Genomic DNA, 18,625 nt, shown 5'->3' with positions numbered 1-18,625 from the left:
TTAAAAATTGTGGGAATTGATTCATTTGAAAGACTGAAGAGACTTTGTTTTTTTTTAAAAAAAGGTCACTGGCAGGACTATTGGACTTTGTTTCAAAACACACTTACTGGAAGTCACATGACTTCAGTTAAGGAAACAGTAGGAGTCTTCTGACCATGGGAGTTGTTTACAGAGAAGTGACATGTCAAGATTTATGGTGGTCAGAATTGATTTTGTTTTTAGATATTGTTTTGGTTCAGTTGGGGGTCAGCCTGCCCAGGGGGAAGCCACCAGCTCACCTTTTCCACCTCTTTGAGAAACCCTGCGAATCCAGAGTGAATATTGGAGAAACTGATGCCACATTTCTCCTGAAAAGCTTGCCAGACTAATCCTCGATGGCGCCTGAAAAGAACCTCTCCAAAAAGATCCCAGTGACAGCTGTCTACACGTATTTGGATGTCGGAATAAGTGATAACCGGGGAATATACCAAATCTTATCCTTTTTCTTCAAGAATTAACAAGAACTTGGCTAAAGTTTTTTTTTGTCTTTTTTGTATAAAGAGATCTCTGCAGAGAAAACTTCTTTATTTTTTTCTTTAACCGGTGTATGTGTGTGTGTTTGTGTGTGTGTGTGTGCGTGTGTTGGGTTAATTTACAAGGGAACTTCCATATTTCAACCTGTGTGTTAATAAGTTTTGCATTCTGTCTTGAATAAGTCTGGTTTTATAATAAATTAATAATTTTGTTTATTAAAGAAACCTGGTTGGTGGATTTTATTCTGAAACTATAATAGATAAAGTATATAATTCGCCACATCGGTAACTAGATAAAACATTTAAAATATGTTGCGACCCGTGCAGAAGTGCAACTAGAGAAAGACAATGCACTCCTCCAGACTTGGTTGTAACAATATATACAGAGGATTTACTAGTGACCAATTCCAAATGAGTTGGTGACAAACATACAATAATGATGTAAAACATCATTGATTCTGTTGCTGCTGGACAGACTACCAAAGTATACAGAGTGAAAAGCTGGTTGCTGTGCCTGCAGAACCAGAGTTACTCCAAATGTTAGGTATAATCGTAAATTCCCTTTTACTGAAAATGTAACTGTGAAAAATAGAGAACGATGGATAACTGGGAATGATTACCAGGTACTAAATCCAACAACGGGTTCAGATGATGCCTGGGCCCTCAGATGAGCGGCACAGTGGCGCAGTGGTTAGCACCGCAGCCTCACAGCTCCAGCGACCCGGGTTCAATTCTGGGTACTGCCTGTGTGGAGTTTGCAAGTTCTCCCTGTGTCTGCGTGGGTTTCCTCCGGGTGCTCCGGTTTCCTCCCACATGCCAAAGACTTGCAGGTTGATAGGTAAATTGGCCATTATAAATTGTCCCTAGTATAGATAGGCGGTAGGGAAATATAGGGACAGGTGGGGATGTGGTACGAATATGGAATTAGTGTAGGATTAGTATAAATGGGTGGTTGATGGTCAGCACAGACTCGGTGGGCCGAAGGGCCTGTTTCAGTGCTGTATCTCTAAAAAAAATGAGATTACAGCCCTGAATTCCATTCGAGAGTATTGCTTTTTATGATTTGCACTATGAAGTTCATGGGATGCTTTTAGTCAGTTTTGTGCATTTTGTTTTTGCTGACAGCAGCTGTCAATGTCACTGCTATCAGGCAGACCGCTCTGTACGTTGCTGATATGCAATGACATTGCGGGATCGACAAATGGTGTCAGCAGCATTTCTCAGCTGCACATAAAAGCAATACTGATGTTATCTGCACTTTTAGCCACCTATTTCTGTTCACATCTTCCTGAATTCCCTTCCTACTAAGCTTATTTCTGCCTGTCAATTATGGCTGAACATCCATACATCATTCCAAGGTCAATCGTAACCAGATTGACTAGATGCTACAAGACCTCATTATCATGCTCAGCTCTTTGCCATTTCCTGCAGCTGCCTGTCTGAGTCAAAAGGCTGTGGGTTCAAGCTGTCCTCCAGGATTGAAGCACAAAATCGTGTAGGACTGAGAGAATGTTTCATTTTAAGGTTCCGACAAGTGCATGAGAGATTAAGCAGAGACTCAGTTTTGTTGGTTTAAATGGACAACTCAAAGAGCAGGAAGCTCTCCTGGTGTCCAGATCTATGTTCGTCTTTCAACCAACACTACCATAACCAGATTAACTGATCATTCATCTACTGCAATTTGTGAGACCTATCTCTCTTCAGATTGGATGTCAATGGGTAACAGCACTTGAAAAAATGAATAATCGTTCAGCCCTTTGAGAAGTTTGTGCAAGATGGCATCAAATGTTACAACTATATAAGTCTTTTCTGTCTCCCTGTTGAAATGTTTTAAAGCAAATCTTCATCCATCAGATTCCTTGGGCTGAATTTTACCTCCGCGTCGAGGTTCATGGCCGGGGGGGGGGCCCAGATTTTTATTCCGGGAAAGGCCTTTCAAGACCCCCGATGCCGGAAAGGCACCACCGCAAATCACCAGCGGTGGCGAGGCCTTGTGGCGGACCCCTGCTGCTCGGCGATGGGACCTCCATTTGCATATTTAAATTAATTAAAATGAATGCATTAATGATACTTACATCTGCGCCTGTGTTCCCGCTCTGATCTTCAGCCCGGTGACCGACACTCACGTGCCTTCGGTTCCCCATCCGAGGAAACGAGGCACCACACTGGTGGGGAGGGGGGAGGGGGGAGGAGTAAGTTTCTCAATGCGGGAGGAGGGGAACCAGGGTCAAAGTGGTATCATTGGTGTAGGGCCTAGTGGGAAGGTTTATAGTTTAAAGTTTATGCAGTATTGGTGGGGAAGGTCAGGTGAACAAGGTAAGTGTCTTGGGGGGGAGAGGGCAAATAATTAATTAAATTGTTATGGGGGGGTGTTGAAGAGGGGCAGAGGAAATGTCTTTGTTTATTTTTATTTTTATTGACTTGTGCTTTAAATATTTAAATTTACCGGTAAGGCTCAAAGCCCTTTAAAATTGGCGTCAGCCAGCCCTCTCCATGTGACTGGGGGGGTGGGCGGGGGGCGGAGGGGACAGTGGGATGGTGCGGCCCACCCAGGCTATTTAAATGAGCCACCGCACAGAAGATTCAGCCAGGTGTTCCCACTTACGAGCAAGAACAGAACTAAGGGTTATAAATATAAGATAGTCACTAATAAATCCAATAGGTAATTCAGGGTAATAAAAGCATAATACTGCAGATTCTGGAAATATGAAATAAAAACAAGAAATGCTGGAACTACTCAGCAGGTCTGGCAGCATCTGTGGAGAGAGAAGTAGAGTTAACGTTTCAGGTCAGTGACCCTTCATCAGAACTGGCAAAGGTTAGAAATGTAATCGGTTTTAAGCAAATAAAGCGGGGGTGGGGCAAGAGATAACAAAAGGGAAGGTGTTGATAGGACATAGGGTTACAGAGAATAACTGACAAGGAGGTCATGGGGCAAAGGCAAAGAGTGTGTTAATAGTGCTGAAAGACAAAGCGTTAGTGCAGAGAGGGTGTTCATTGACAGAAAAATGAACAGCCCTGGCCCAAAGCACAAACATGAAAAAACAGTGGGCAGGCACATGGTAAAATAAAATGAGTGATGAAACAAACTAACATAAAATAAACAAATAAAAAGTAACTAAAAATAAAAGGGGGGGGCCATTGTGCTCCGAAATTATTAAACTCAGTGTTCAGTCCGGCAGGCTGTAGTGTGCCTAATCGGTAAATGAGATGCTGTTCCTTGAGCTTGTGTTGATGTTCACTGGAACACTGCAGCAATCCCAGGACAGATATGTGGACATGAGAGCAGGGTGTTATGTTGAAATGGCAAGCAACCGGAAGCTTGGGGTCGTGCTTTCGGACTGAGCGGAGGTGTTCTGCAAATCGGTCACCCAATCTGCGTATGGTCTCTCCAATGTAGAGGAGACCACATTGTGAGCAGCGAATAAGGTATACTACTTTTTTAAGGGAAACTTCTTTCCCCAGAGAGTGGTTAGAATGTGGAGCTCACCACCACAAGTAGTAGTGAGGCAAACGCATTGAAGATGAAGCTTGATAAACACATGATGGAGAAAGAAATAGAAGGATATATTGAAGGCGTTAGATGAAGGAGGGTGGGAGGAGACTCGTGTGAAGCATAAACACTGGCATGAACCTGTTGAGCCAAATGGCCTGTTTCTGTGTTGTAAACTATATAACAATAGGCATAATGAGAATTCATGAAAATAGGTTTGAAGATAGTCAAAAGTGTGAAACCTCAGAAAGTGCAGAAGCTAACAATGAAATGCTACAAATTGAAAGGTGCCTCCCAATATTCATGTTTCTGCCATCAGCTTTACCACTCCCAGTTTGCCATTCTACTGCTGATACAAAGTTTGTGTAGTTTTAGATAATGTCCTCCTGCAGCTGAAGTACAAACTTACCTTTTTATTCATGCTTTCCTCCTGTTTATCCAAGCCTGCAATAAATTCAGTTCGTCATTCTAGTGTCAGGTTTTCTAATGAGGCATTGCATGCGACAGTGATTCCGAATGATTCACCCTGGATGTGATCGACCTCATACTGCATGCACTCCATCTTTAGCAGTGAATGATGTAGGCTTCCAGTGTAACCAGAAGGACAGGCAGTTACAAATGCATGTTCTGCAAAGAGTAATTTAGGGTCTGTCAAGGCTGCAAGGAACTGTGTGGCAATTGTACTTATGTTTATTCCTGTATTCACTGATCCATGAGTCTATGCTTTGGCATTTAACTCTATGATACAGAAGTATTCTTAAAGCTTTAGTTGGCATTTCTGTGGAATAAAACAGCTGCATCCAAAGGAAGGTTTGCATAATCTGAAACATTGCAACTAAGAAAAATTTAAATTGTTTTCCTTCCTTTTTCAATTTCTGAGAAAGGATAGGTGGACTGGAGAGATAGTGTGAGGCAGGCGAAACTCCGACACAGAAAGTTTTAGGGCAATAGTAGGGATGCCAGCAGAACCAAAGACTTCCCTTTCTTGTTCCTCCTATGCTCCATTTCTTCATCTGTATCCTCATTGCACTGAATTCAAAGCTCTCAGCATTGTTCCATTCTCGCAGGGTCTCAAAACTATGAATGTCCTTCCTTCAGCATTTCTTTCTTCCTACAACCTACAGGCTTTTGAAGCACAAATCTCGCTTTCACCAAGTTTTTGCCTTCTTTCATCGAAGTTCTCCCTCTCAGACCAAAATTATACATTCCAGACAGAACTATTGCATATCCCAGGCTTTTGAAACTGAGGGGGGTGAAACTGTTCTACGTTAACAGAGCAAAACGGGCCCGTAGCAAATCGGCAGCCAAGTTTTCACCATGTCAGCTTTCATTTTCCATTGACTGAGAAAATATTGCCAAGATTTTTAATTTCAAACCAAGAAAAAGCCACAGTGAGCCTAGGAAATGAGTCTCCAAAAAGAGCTTGAACTAGCGCTTTGTGAACTTCAGTGGAACGAAGATCGGAGGTGGTGAAAAATAGTCTGCCAATTCGCTACAAACTTATTTCGTGCTGCTGGTGTAGACCAATTTCACCCCCTGAGTTTGTTATGTGAGCAGGGTTTAAATCTGCTTCTTGGTAAAAAGCTAGCACAGGATGATGTGGGCTCTGATTCAACTCTTCGCAGTTAGCTGTATTACCTCAAGCACAAGTGGCAACCAGATTGTTGCATTAATCTGTTTACTGTCATAAATCTGGATACATTTGACCACAATGCCTCCAGGATGGCATTAATTTATTTAAATTTGCGCTGTTATTTTTCTTTACGGGCCTCTACTCACGTTATAACAGCTGTGTGCCATTCTGTGAGTGAAAAGCAAATGCAACAGATGTAGCTGAGTGAAAGATTATTAAAATACAATTTTAAATATTCATTGGTACAAACAAAGATGAACTTCAAACAGACTCACAGAGTGACCCACTGGTTCAGCCAGTCAAGAAGCTGCCTTCTGCGAATCAAAGCTGTGGAGACCCGTAAGGTTCCAGCTTTGAATTCCGGGTTACGCAGAGTTAGCTGTGTCCGACAGTGGTGGCAGCAGCTGCATAATCTCAGTGTCCCTGGTCTAGCAGAGCAAACAAATATCATCCAGAGTTTCTGCTGTCAATTGCTATCCAGTAAATCTTGCCAGACATGTGTATAAGTGTGGGCAACAGTTGAGGACCATTGCATCCTGGAACTCCAGGTGTGTACAGCAGCAGTTTAAGCATCCATGACAGAAACTTTAACTGTCTTATAGCCAGTGACATGTGGGGTCTCCATGTATGCCTAGAGTTTCCATATACTTCATGGTGGACTGCAAAGTTGGAAAGCTGAGCTAGCAGACTGTGCACATGCAGAAAATGGACTATTCTATAGGAGGTGCCATCTGCAACATGCTGCATAAGATGGTCCGCAGTGACTGCACCAACACATGATTATTAGAAAACTCTCTCTATTTGAAAATGAACCAAAAAGTTCCAGAAATAATAACAGAATGTGCTGGAAATACACAGCTGGTCAGGCAGCATCTGTGGAGAGGGAAGCAGAGTTAACGTTTCAGGTCAGTGACCTTTCATCAGAAACTTAACTCTGCTTCTCTCTCCACAGATGCTGCCCGACCTGCTGTGTATTTCCAGCACTTTTTTTTTTATTTCAGATTTCCAACTTCTGCAGTATTTTGCTTTTATTTCAATGAGTTCCTGATCCCGGGATGAAGGGGTTATCTTATGAGGAAAGGTTAGACAGATTGGGCCTGTATCCAGAGTTTAGAAGAATGAGAGGTGATCTTATTGAAACACATAAGATCCTGAGGGGATTTGACATGGTGGGTGCTGAGAGGATGTTTCCCTTTGTGGGAGAGACTAGAACTAGGGGACGCAGTTTAAAATTATGGAGTCTCCCATAGAAGACAGAGATGAGGAGAATTTTTTTTCTCTCAGGGAGTCTTTAGTCTGTGGAATTCCCTTCCCCGGAGAACAGTGGAGGCAGGGTTACTGTATATTTTTAAGGCTATGTTAAATAGATTCTTGATTGACAAGGGAGTCAAAGGGTATGGGGGAAGACAGGAAAGTAGAGTTGAGGCCACAATCAGATTAGCCATGATCTTATCAAAGAGCCGAGCAGGGAGGCGGTGGCGTAGTTGTATGGTCACTGGACCAGTAACCCAGAGACCCAGGGTATTGCTCTGGGGACATGAGTTTGAATGCCAGCACGGCAGAAAGTGGAATTTGAATTCAATGAATAAACATCTGGAACGAAAAAAAGCTAGTCTAATGATGGCCATGAAAGCATTGTCAAGTGTTGTAAAAAGCCATCTGGTTCACTCATGTCCTTCAGGGAAGGAAATCTGCTGTCCTTGCCTGTTCAGGCCTACATGTGACTCCAGGCCCACAGCAATGTGGATGACTCTTAAATGCCCTCTGAAATGACCTAGCAAGCCATTCAGTTGTATCTAACCGCTACGAAGTTAATAAGTAATGAAACTGGACGGATGACACAACATCGACCTAGGCACCGGAAATGACAATGGCAAACCCAGCCCTGTTGACCTTGCAACGTCCTCCTTACTAACATCTGGGGGCTTGTGCCAAAGTTGGGAGAGCTGTCCCACAGACTAGTCAAGCAACAGCCTGACATAGTCATACTCACGGAATCATACCTTACAGACAATGTCCCAGACACTGCCATCACCATCCCCGGGTATGTCCTGTCCCACCAGCAGGATAGACCCAGCGGTATATAGTCAGGAGGGAGTTGCCCTGGGAGTCCTCAACATGGACTCCAGACCCCATGAAGTCTCATGGCATCAGGTCAAACATGGGCAAGGAAACCTCCTGCTGATTACCACCTACTGCCCTCCCTCAGCTGATGAGTCAGTACTCCTCCATGTTGAACAGCACCTGGAGGAAGCACTGAGGGTGGCAAGGGCACAGAAAGTACTTGGTGGGGGATGTCAATATCCATCACCAAGAGTGGCTTGGTAGCATCACTACTGACCGAGCTGGCCAAGTCCTAAAGGACATAGCTGCTAGACTAGATCTGCTGCAGGTGGTGAGGGAACCAACAAGAGGGAAAAATATACTTAACCTCATCCTCACCAATCTGCCTGCCACAGATGCATCTGTCCATTACAGTATTGGTAGGAGTGACCACCACACAGTCCTTGTGGAGAGCATTTTGGTGATAGTGATCACAACTCCCTGACCTTTACTATTGTCATGGAGAGGGACAGGAGCAGACGGGATGGGAAAATATTTAACTAGGGGAGGGGAAATTACAATGCTATTAGGCAGGAACCGGGGAGCATAAATGGGGAAAAGATGTTCTCAGGAAAATGCACGACAGAAATGTGGAGGTTGTTCAGGGAGCACTTGCTGCGACTGCTGGATAGGTTTGTCCCGATGAGGCAAGGAAGGCATGGTGGGGTGAAGGAACCTTGGATGACAAGAGATGTGGAACAGCTAGTCAAGAGGAAGAAGGAAGCTTACTTAAGGTTGAGGAAGCAAGGATCAGACAGGGCTCTAGAGGGTTACAAGGTAGCCAGGAAGGAACTGAAGAATGGACTTAGGAGAGCTAGAAGGGGACATGAAAAAGTCTTGGCGGGTAGGATTAAGGAAAATTCCAAGGCGTTCTACACTTCTCTGAGGAACAAGAGGATGGCCAGAGTGAGGGTAGGGCTGATCAGGGATAGTGGAGGGAACTTGTGCCTGGAGTCGGAGGAGGTAGGGGAGGTCCTAAATGAATACTTTGCTTCAGTATTCACAGTGAGAGGGACCTGGTCGTTTGTGAGGACAGCGTGAAACAGGCTGATATGCTTGAACAGGTTGATGTTAAGAGGGAGGATGTGCTGGAAATTTTGAAAGACATGAGGACAAATAAGTCCCTGGGGCCAGACTGGATATACCCAAGGATATTGCGGGAAGCGAGGGAAGAGATTGCCGCGCCTTTGGCGATGATCTTTGCATCCTCACTGTCCACTGGAGTAGTACCAGATGATTGGAGGGTGATAAATGTTGTTCCCTTGTTCAAGAAAGGGAATAGGGATAACCCTGGGAATTATAGACCAGTCAGTCTTACGTCGGTAGTGGGCAAATTATTGGAGAGAATTCTTAGAGACAGGATTTATGATTATTTGGAAAAGCATAGTTTGATTAGAGACAGTCAGCATGGCTTTGTGAGGGGCAGGTCATGCCTCACAAGCCTTATTGAATTCTTTGAAGATGTGACAAAACACGTTGGTGAAGGAAGAGCAGTGGATGTGGTGTATATGGATTTTAGCAAGGCGTTTGATAAGGTTCCCCATGGTAGGCTCATTCAGAAAGTAAGGAGGCATGGGATACAGGGAAAGTTGGCTGTCTGGATACAGAATTGGCTGGCCCATAGAAGACAGAGGGTGGTAGTAGATGGAAAGTATTCAGCCTGGAGCTCGGTGACCAGTGGTGTTCTGCAGGGATCTGTTCTGGGACCTCTGCTCTTTGTGATTTTTATAAATGACTTGGATGAGGAAGTGGAAGGCTGGGTTAGCAAGTTTGCCGATGACACAAAGGTTGCTGGAGTTGTGGATAGTGTGGAAGGCTGTTGTAGGTTGCAACGGGTCATTGACAGGATGCAGAGCTGGGCTGAGAAGTGGCAGATGGAGTTCAACCTGGAAAAGTGTGAAGTGATTCATTTTGGAAGGTCGAATTTGAATGCAGAATACAGGCTTAAAGACAGGATTCTTAGTAGTGTGGAGGAACAGAGGGATCTTGGGGTCCATGTCCATAGATCGCTCAAAGTTGCCACCCAAGTTGATAGGGTTGTTAAGAAAGCGTATGGTGTGTTGGCTTTCATTAACAGGGGGATTGAGTTTAAGAGCCGTGAGGTTATGCTGCAGCTCTGTAAAGCCCTGGTTAGACCACACTTGGAATATTGTGTTCAGTTCTGGTCGCCTCATTATAGTAAGGATGTGGAAGCTTTAGAGAGGGTGCAGAGGAGATTTACCAGGATGCTGCCTGGACTGGAGGGCATGTCTTCCGAAGAAAGGTTGAGGGCGCTCGGGCTTTTCTCATTGGAGCGAAGAAGGATGAGAGGTGACTTGATAGAGGGGTACAAGATGATGAGAGGCATAGATAGAGTGGATAGCCAGAGACTTTTTCTCAGGGTGGAAAGGGCTATCACCAGGGGGCATAATTTTAAGGTGATTGGAGGAAGGTTTCGGGGAGATGTCAGAGGTAGGTTCTTTACACAGAGAGTGGTGGGTGCGTGGAATGCACTGCCAGCGGTGGTAGTAGAAGCAGATACATTAGGGACAGTTAAGCGACTCTTGGATAGGTACATGGATGATAGTAGTATGAAGGGTATGTAGGTAGTTTGATCCTAGAGTAGGTTAAAGGTTCGGCACAACATTGTGGGCCGAAGGGCCTGTACTGTGCTGTACTGTTCTATGTTCTATGTTCTATGAAGTCCCATCTTCACATTGAAGATACCCTCCATTATGTTGTATGGCACTACGACTATGATAAATGGGATTGATTTCAAACAGATCTAGCAATGCAAAACTGGGCATCCATGAGGTGCTGTGGGACATCAGAATTGTACTCAACCACAATCTGTAAGCTCATGGTCTGGCATATTCCCCAATCTACCATAACCATCAAACTGAGGGACAAACCCTGGTTTAATGAAGACTGCAGGAGGGCATGCCAGGAGCAGCACCAGGAATACCTCAAAATGAGGTATCAATCTGGTGAAGCTACAACCCAGGACTATTTGCTTGTCAAACAGCGTAAGCAGCATGCAATAGACAAAGCTAAGTGATCCCATAATCAATGGATCAGATCCAGATGTGAATGGTGCTGGACAATTAAACAACTAACAGGAGGAGGTGGCTCCACAAATATCCCCATCCTCAATGATGGGGGAGCCCAGCACATCAGTGCAAAAGACAAGGCAGAAGCAACTGCAACAATCTTCAGCCAGAAGTGCCGAGTTGATGATCCATCTCGGCCTCCTCCTGAAGTCCCCAGCATCACAGATGCCAGTCTCCAGCCAATTCGATTCATTCCCCATGATATCAGGAAACGACTGAAGGCACTGGATGCTGCAAAGGCTATGGGCCCTGACAACATAGGCATCTGACGCCATTTCCAGGGACAGACAGCCGGCCCCCTCCACGTGATCGGGGGGGAGGGGGAGGGGTGGCCCGCCCTGGCTATTTAAATGAGCCGCCACGCTTTGAATCGCAGAGGCTCTTTGGCATGCGGCCCGCCAATTTTTTCGCCCGCTGCCATTTTCAGCGGCAGGCTTATAGAATTCAGTCCATGATATGTTGCTCACGGCACTCAAGTTGCTTGCCACCTTCTGCTATTCTTGTTAGAGGCTTGGCTGTGCTCCATCCAGAAGAAAACCTCCTTTCTGTACATCATGTCCTCCATTAGAATTTCTCTGGCCCCATTAAAGAAATAGACCATTCTTAGCTCTTTTAAACTGCTTTCAGCCATTTTTCAAATCCTTTTGGTGCTGCCTTGTAAACCTCGATGTCTGCCCCTTTAAGCTGTTACTTCCACGCCATGCAATTTCCCACCCAGTAACAGAACAAGCTCCCAGTTAGACATTTTCCTTGAAGAGAACTTCTCAAGATCACGCAAAGGACAATGACTCCAGACATGCATGCCTAGGATCTGGATCTGAACTAGGATGCTACAGGTTGGGTGGGAGCACTTCGGGTCAATTGTAAAATTTATCATTTGGACATTTATCTAAAAATAAAAAAGTCAAATTAATATATCAGCAAAGATCTTTGCCCATAGTAGAAAGATGGAGGACAGTCAAGATGGAATTACTTGGTCAGGTAATTTTGTCATAGGCTTGCCAGCTGACAGATCCTTCACATTGGGAACAATAAATTCGCTGATGAATATGTTGGAGTTTGAGGGTGAACTTTTTCCCAAACTGTTGAGCCTGTTCAGTCCACCTGCATCAAAGTAAATAAATTTTCCTTTCTACTTTTGGCCCAGGAACCACTCCTTAGTTTTGCCACCAGTTTAGGTTTCACCCCATCACATTTTGATTCACCCATATCTATTGGGTTTCTAAGTAATACTAAACACAACTCAGTAACTACACCCACATCTTCTGTCCTATTTTGCAATGTCTGCAAACCTACAGCCTTGTGAGCTGTCAAGGCATGGTGACAAGCAGCCATCACTCTCTTCTGCTGTCCTTGAGTTCTCCCCTGCTCCAATTACTTCCATCACCAGTTGGCATAGACCCAGTGAACTGCTGTAACCAGATGCTTCATACCCCAGAGCAGAAAATGAGAAAACCTATCAAACTGCAGATGTACCCTGGAGAGCTAACACTCTCGCAAAATATAATTGCTATGTCTATGGCCTTCAAATTTTGTGTTTTTCCAAATGGTCCCACCATTAGCTCATAGACTTAAAATCCTATGCATAATAAGCCTATGGAAACTAATCAGATGCTATATTCAATTCAATTTACCTTCTGCGTTATTTTAACACCAGTGTTGATCCATAGGTGAAGACCAACACTGAATATTATCAATCAGGAATTCAGGGTGAAGCTTGGGCATCCGAGCATGCTGAACTGAATCACCATTGAATGGCTTAGCCTAGAAAGAAGCATTGCTCCAGACTCAATGACATAGCAATATAACCTTGGATTGCTCGGAGGAATAGGATTTACTCAGCTCAGGTCCAGCCCTTTAGACTTGGCAAATTGAAAAGGAAGGAGCTCAGTTATTGCTGGCACAGAGCTTACTGTGTCTCAACATTTCTTTCCTGTGCATTTCAAGTATATCCTGTTTATAAGGATAGGTAAATACTTTTCATCTGGCTTAATCTATAAAGGATATTACAAAAGCTCCTGGTTTGGATTTTTTTCTATTAATATCCTCTAATAGACAAACCAATATTGCACTGTTTGTCCTTCAGACCAAAATCTAAAAGTGAAACCATTATTGCTAGCTGGCCATTTCACTTTATTCTGGATGGCAGATTATGCCTCAATGTTCTTTTTGTTATTACTTCACCATGTCACCTTATAACTGCTTACCTTCATATTACTAAAGAATCTATATTGCTGAAGTAAAAAACACTGGAAACCTTGGGTTTTGAGAGGCAACGCACTTCATTTCGAAACTCCACTCGAGTTCAGACGATGCAGTCCATCTTTTTGAAAAAGATTAATTTTGCTTGTGAAGTTTCTTTTTGTGAAGTCTGAGAGGACTCACAGCCAGAGATAGTCCAAGGTCAATTTTCCAATTGGAATGTAAAACCATACATTCCACAACAAATCTTCCAGGTTAGGCCTCATGGGAATGCACATTGGAAATTTAGACAAGGGGGTCAATGGATTTTCTTTCCACAAGGACAATGATGTCAGTGTGTGTCAAGTAGTTAAAGAAAAAGGAGCAGAAATGGGCAGACAGAACTGAAAGAAAGACAGAGACAGAGAAAGACAAACAGAGACAGAAAGCAGAAAAAGACAGACAGAGACAGAGAAATAAACCAGAGAGAGATGCAGAGACATATATGAGAGAGAGACGGAGAACAAAAAGAAGAGGGGAAAAGAAAGAGAAAGACAAAAAGGGAGAGGCAAAGGCCTTTACCAGTATCTTTACCATCTGGTTTCCCCTAGCATGGGAATAGCAAGGTTTTTAAAAAGATACTGAGAGAGAGGAATATCTCTCCACATTGATACATGGAGTAACGCTCCTGAATCCAGGTGCACAGCAAATTGTTTACAATTCTCAAGGGGCCTGCCTTCTAAAGAATTATGTTGAAAACAACAATGTGGCCCAGACATAATAGAGAAGCAAAGAGCACTCCCACGATGAACTGCTATAACCATATATATAGATAAAAAGCCCACACACACTTTCCCAGAAGTAATACAAATTACTTTCCTGTCTTCTCTACCATTTCAAGTCCAATTTCAATAAATGCAACAGTAGAGGAAGATTTACACAATACCTGAAATAGTCTTTCTCCTACCCAGAGCACCCAATTGTATTGTGGGAAACAACATTATGCTCTGTAATCTTAAGAGTTATAGTGACATTATTGCATTAAAGTGCACCCAAAACCATTTTGCATCAATGCAAAAATGACAGTATAAATGCACCCTTACAGAATCCCATAGACGTTATTAGAACAAATCCTGTGCATGACTGGATAAGTCATAATTCATCAGAGGATCTGAATTGTATCTTAGATGTTCAATCTAACAATTTAATCATAGAAAGTAGTTCAGTTTTTTTTCCTGTGGTTTTGTTATAGTCACACAAAAATGAACAATTTAGCACCGGCATTAACCAGTTAGCTGCCTGGATTCAAAAAGAAAAGAAAAGCTTCCATTGAAATCATGCCTTTCATAACCACAGAAAGTCCCAAAGCACTTCACTGTCAATGAAGTACTTCTTGAAGTGTAGTCACTATTGCAATGTAGGAAATATGGCAGACACTTTGCACACAGCAAGCTCCCACAAACAGCAATGTGATAATGACCAGATAATCTGTATTTTTTATTGATGCTGGTTGAGCAGTGAATATTGGTCAGGACACTAAGAGTAACGCCACTGCTCCTCTTCAAATAGTGTCATGGAATTTCTTATGTCCACCTTGGAGGACAGACAGGACCTCAATTTAACATCTTATCCAAAACACAGCACCTCTGACAGTGCAGCACTCCCTCAGTACTGCACTGGAGTGTCAGCTGCAGGAGTGGGAATTGAATCCACAACGTTCTGACTCAGAGGTAGGAGTACTGAAGGCCTGCTATCCAACCCAAACCCGATGGGACCTGACAACGTGTGTCAGGTTCAGGTCAGGTTGGGTTCCACTTCCGGGTCCGGCATTTGGGCTTGGGTCGGACATACTCTTTCACAGGTAAGTGGCTCCAATGTTAATTTAATTTTTGGATTGAACAGTGGTTTTGTTACAGTTATTTTAAGCTTGCGCAAATCAGCAACAAAGTGAAAAACAGAAGGTAAGTTAACTGATAGTCGGGTCGGGTCGGACACGGGAAAAATTGAAAGGACTCGGGCCGGGTCAGGCTCGGGTCGGATGTGGTTCTGTCAGGCTCGGGTGGGGGTTTTTTTTGCAGACCCAAGCAGGCCTTTAAGGAGTGCTACCAACTAAGGCACGGCTGACATGAATAGCAGCAATATGGGCAGACTTTCTCGAAGAAAATAGCAATGATGCCATTATCACAACTCTCTCACCCTTCAACTAATGGAGAACCATATTGTTCAAACCACATAGGAGACACTTCTATGAATCCATTTCACTCCTCCCCGGAACAACCCAGCTGATATTCAAGTAGCCTCTGTGCTAATACCAGTTGAACCTGGAAATTGAACTTTCAGTTCTACTACTCTCAAAAAAAATCCTGACCACATTAACAATGAATACTTAGTGCTGCTTAGAAAGGTACAGAGCCATACAAGATCTTCAGTGTGACTGTGTGTATCTGTAGCCTGCACAATACTTCACACAAGCTTTACCAGATAAAATCTGTACCTTAAAAAAGCATGTCATTGCTAATTTTCCCCCATTGTACAAATAACCTATGGCTGCTAATTGCATTTGCTCACAAGTTGGGAAATTGACCAAACCAATGTTGAACCTGCTGATATTCCGTGTATATATAATTATGAAATGCTGCTGACACATCACTGTACAAAGACAACGGTGCAGAGAAATTCTTTACAGCCTTATAACTCAGCATCTACGGCACTAAAGTGTCAGGCAATTAATGAAAAGATCAGAGTTCAAAGTTCAAATCCTGGTAAAATAAATTTGCATTGACACAAGAGCTTCTTGAAGAAGACACTTATTCCAGAAGGGAAAGAAACTGGTTCAAAGGAACACAAAAAAAGAAGAGCAAGAAAAGACTGATGGACCTATCAATGCTCACTCTATCCACTACCAGATGCACTCCCCTCCAAGTCTTAACTTTAGCTATCAAGCCCCTTCCACTCAAGCTGACCTTTTGGATTGTAACATAGCCAGCATGAAGGGAGCTGTCCATGTGCCAAACCACCACCTGCTGAAGGACAATAATAGACTGAGGTGGTGGAAGAGAGAAAAAGGCAGAAGCTAATTTGAGGGAATTAAAATGTGGAAGACAGAGAGAAGAAACAATGTAGCAGTGGATCCATGAGGAAGTTTACAACAGTGAGATTTATGAACCTGCCAGAATACATTTCTGTAACCATATGGCAATTCTCCTGTCAACTCTAGAGAATGTCCGACCATTATTACTTCCCATTGCACACAACAGTTAGAGCTCCTGACAGACAATGGATATTGTTTCCACTAAGGAAAGTAATTATACAGTGAACAGGGATGTAAATGCCAAGATTTATTAATTACTTAACCTAAAATTGAAATTGTTGTTTTTTTCTTGCAGAGGGAATAAATCATTCACCATTGAATTAATGCTCGAATCCATAAATGCTTGATGAGGTGCTTTCAGAGTTCAGAACTAGGAGACCATTTTCATTTTTTAATCTGGACATGAAAACATGGAATAGCTGAATATTTATGTTATTGAGGTTTACACTCCAATATCCTATGGAATTCCAGGTTCTGTTGGTAGCTAAAGCTACTTGAATACCAGTCAAGTCTACCAAAAAGGAATTTTCCCTTCCACAGGAAAAATTGTTGAAAAGATGTGAACTTTTTTCGAAAGATATAGTAAATTGATATAACCAGAAATGGGAATGATAGGAACACGATTTGAAAAAATGAAATGGATAAAGTGACTTGGGTCACAAAACAGAGCCAATCAATGTTTATATGTTAGAATATTATGGTAGCCTTTTATTTTTCCTATTATTGTATGCCTCATTTAATGTTCCCACCCTGACTAACAGAACCAGGGTGTGGTGGGCAGTAGAGTCATAGGGCTGGATTTTAAGACCCCTCTGTCGATCTGGGCAGCAAGCTCAAAAAATGGCGGCTCGTCCGTGCGGGCCACATTTAAATAGCCAGGGTGGCCTACCCCCCAACTATGTGGGGGTGGGGTGCGGGCTGTCTGTCCCTGGACATGGTATCAGCTGCCTGTGTGCAGGCACTGACGCCATTTTTACAGGGCAGCCAGCCCTGCCGACATATTTAAATGTTTAAAGAAAGATCCCCCAAAATTAAATAAATAAATTTCTTGTGCCTCTTGCCCAACGCCCCCAAAAACAATTACATTAACTATTTGCCCTTTCCCCCCCAAAACACTTACCTTTTAAATCTGACCTTCCTCCCCCTCCCCAAAAACTGCACAAAGTTTAAGGCTCAACCCTTCCCACCATCCCCTACACCCATTACATATATTTGACCCTGTCCCCCACCCCTGCACTGACAGACTTACCTCCTACCCCCTCCCCACCAACGTGGCGCTGGATTTCCCTAGAGAGGGATCTGAAGGCGCAGAAGTGCCGACCGCTGCTCCAACGATCGCGCGGGCCCTCAAGATTGGAGGTAAGTGTGTTTCAATTTATTAATTTTATTGATTTGCATATTTAAATTTTGGTCCCATCACTCAGGAGCCTCGCCGCAGCTGAGAGGATGGGAACGGGTCCTGCCAGCGTCAAGGCCCGTGGCGGGCCTCGTCCAGGGAGATCTTCAGGCACCCACCCACCCCCCGCAACAGATCACAATGTCAAGGGCTTGTTAAAATCCAGCCCACAGAGTCATAAAGTCATCTACGGCACAGAAGCAAGCCATTCAGACCATTGAGTCCATGCTGGCTCTCCATGGAGCTATTCAGTATACTGAGTATAAAGTGTATGGAATATATTCATGCATAACAACCTATAAAAATTAGAAAAAGCTTATCAACAGCTTTAAAAGCACAGACACAGCCCCCAAACTAAAACGCGGTCTTGATTACAAGCCTTTGACGCAGGAAAACAAGTAATTGCACGGACTTTATAAATTCAGCTGTAGACAAAATATAACACAAATTGAAGAAAGCCTGTAAGGGGAACTGCAAATTATGATGGCACAAAATTGTTGGTGTGTTTCTAGAGCACTCCAAAATCTCAATTTTTTTTGTTTAAAGTGGTGAATTCTTGTTACTTTTTGAAGTACTTTTATATTTTGCAATTGCTTGCTTTTCTTTATAAGATTAAAAATCAAAGTGGCATTTAGATTTTCAAGAGACCAATCAGAGCAACATCCTCTCACGTACACTTCCTTTTTCATCCTAATTCAGTGCACAGAAGCACTCTGTTCACTCAAGAACTAGTCCCAGGAGACACTACCCAATCCAACTTTATTTTTACACAGCCCTCTCCACCTGCAAACTTCCCAGCTCCTCTATCTTCTCAGTTGTGCCTGGCACTCCTCCTCTACTCTTCCCTTTCCAGTTCAGCCTGGTGTAGTGTATTGTTCATTTAAGGCCACCGTACATGCTTGGGGTAGGTCTGAATGGCTTGCTTCTGTGACATAAATGACTTTATGACTCTGTGGACTGGATTTTAACAAGCCCTCGACATTGTGATCTGTTGCGGGGTGGGGTGGGTGCCTGAAGTTCTCCCTGGACGAGGCCCGTCACGGGCTGCAGCGAGGCTCCTGGGTGATGGGACCAAAATTTAAGTATGCAAATTTTGGGGGATCTTTCTTTAAACATTTAAATATGCC

Source organism: Heterodontus francisci, chromosome 22 (genome assembly GCF_036365525.1).
Source record: "Heterodontus francisci isolate sHetFra1 chromosome 22, sHetFra1.hap1, whole genome shotgun sequence".
NCBI lineage: Eukaryota > Metazoa > Chordata > Chondrichthyes > Heterodontiformes > Heterodontidae > Heterodontus > Heterodontus francisci.
The sequence above is the reverse complement of the archived record's forward strand: the minus strand, read 5'-3'. Positions refer to the sequence as shown.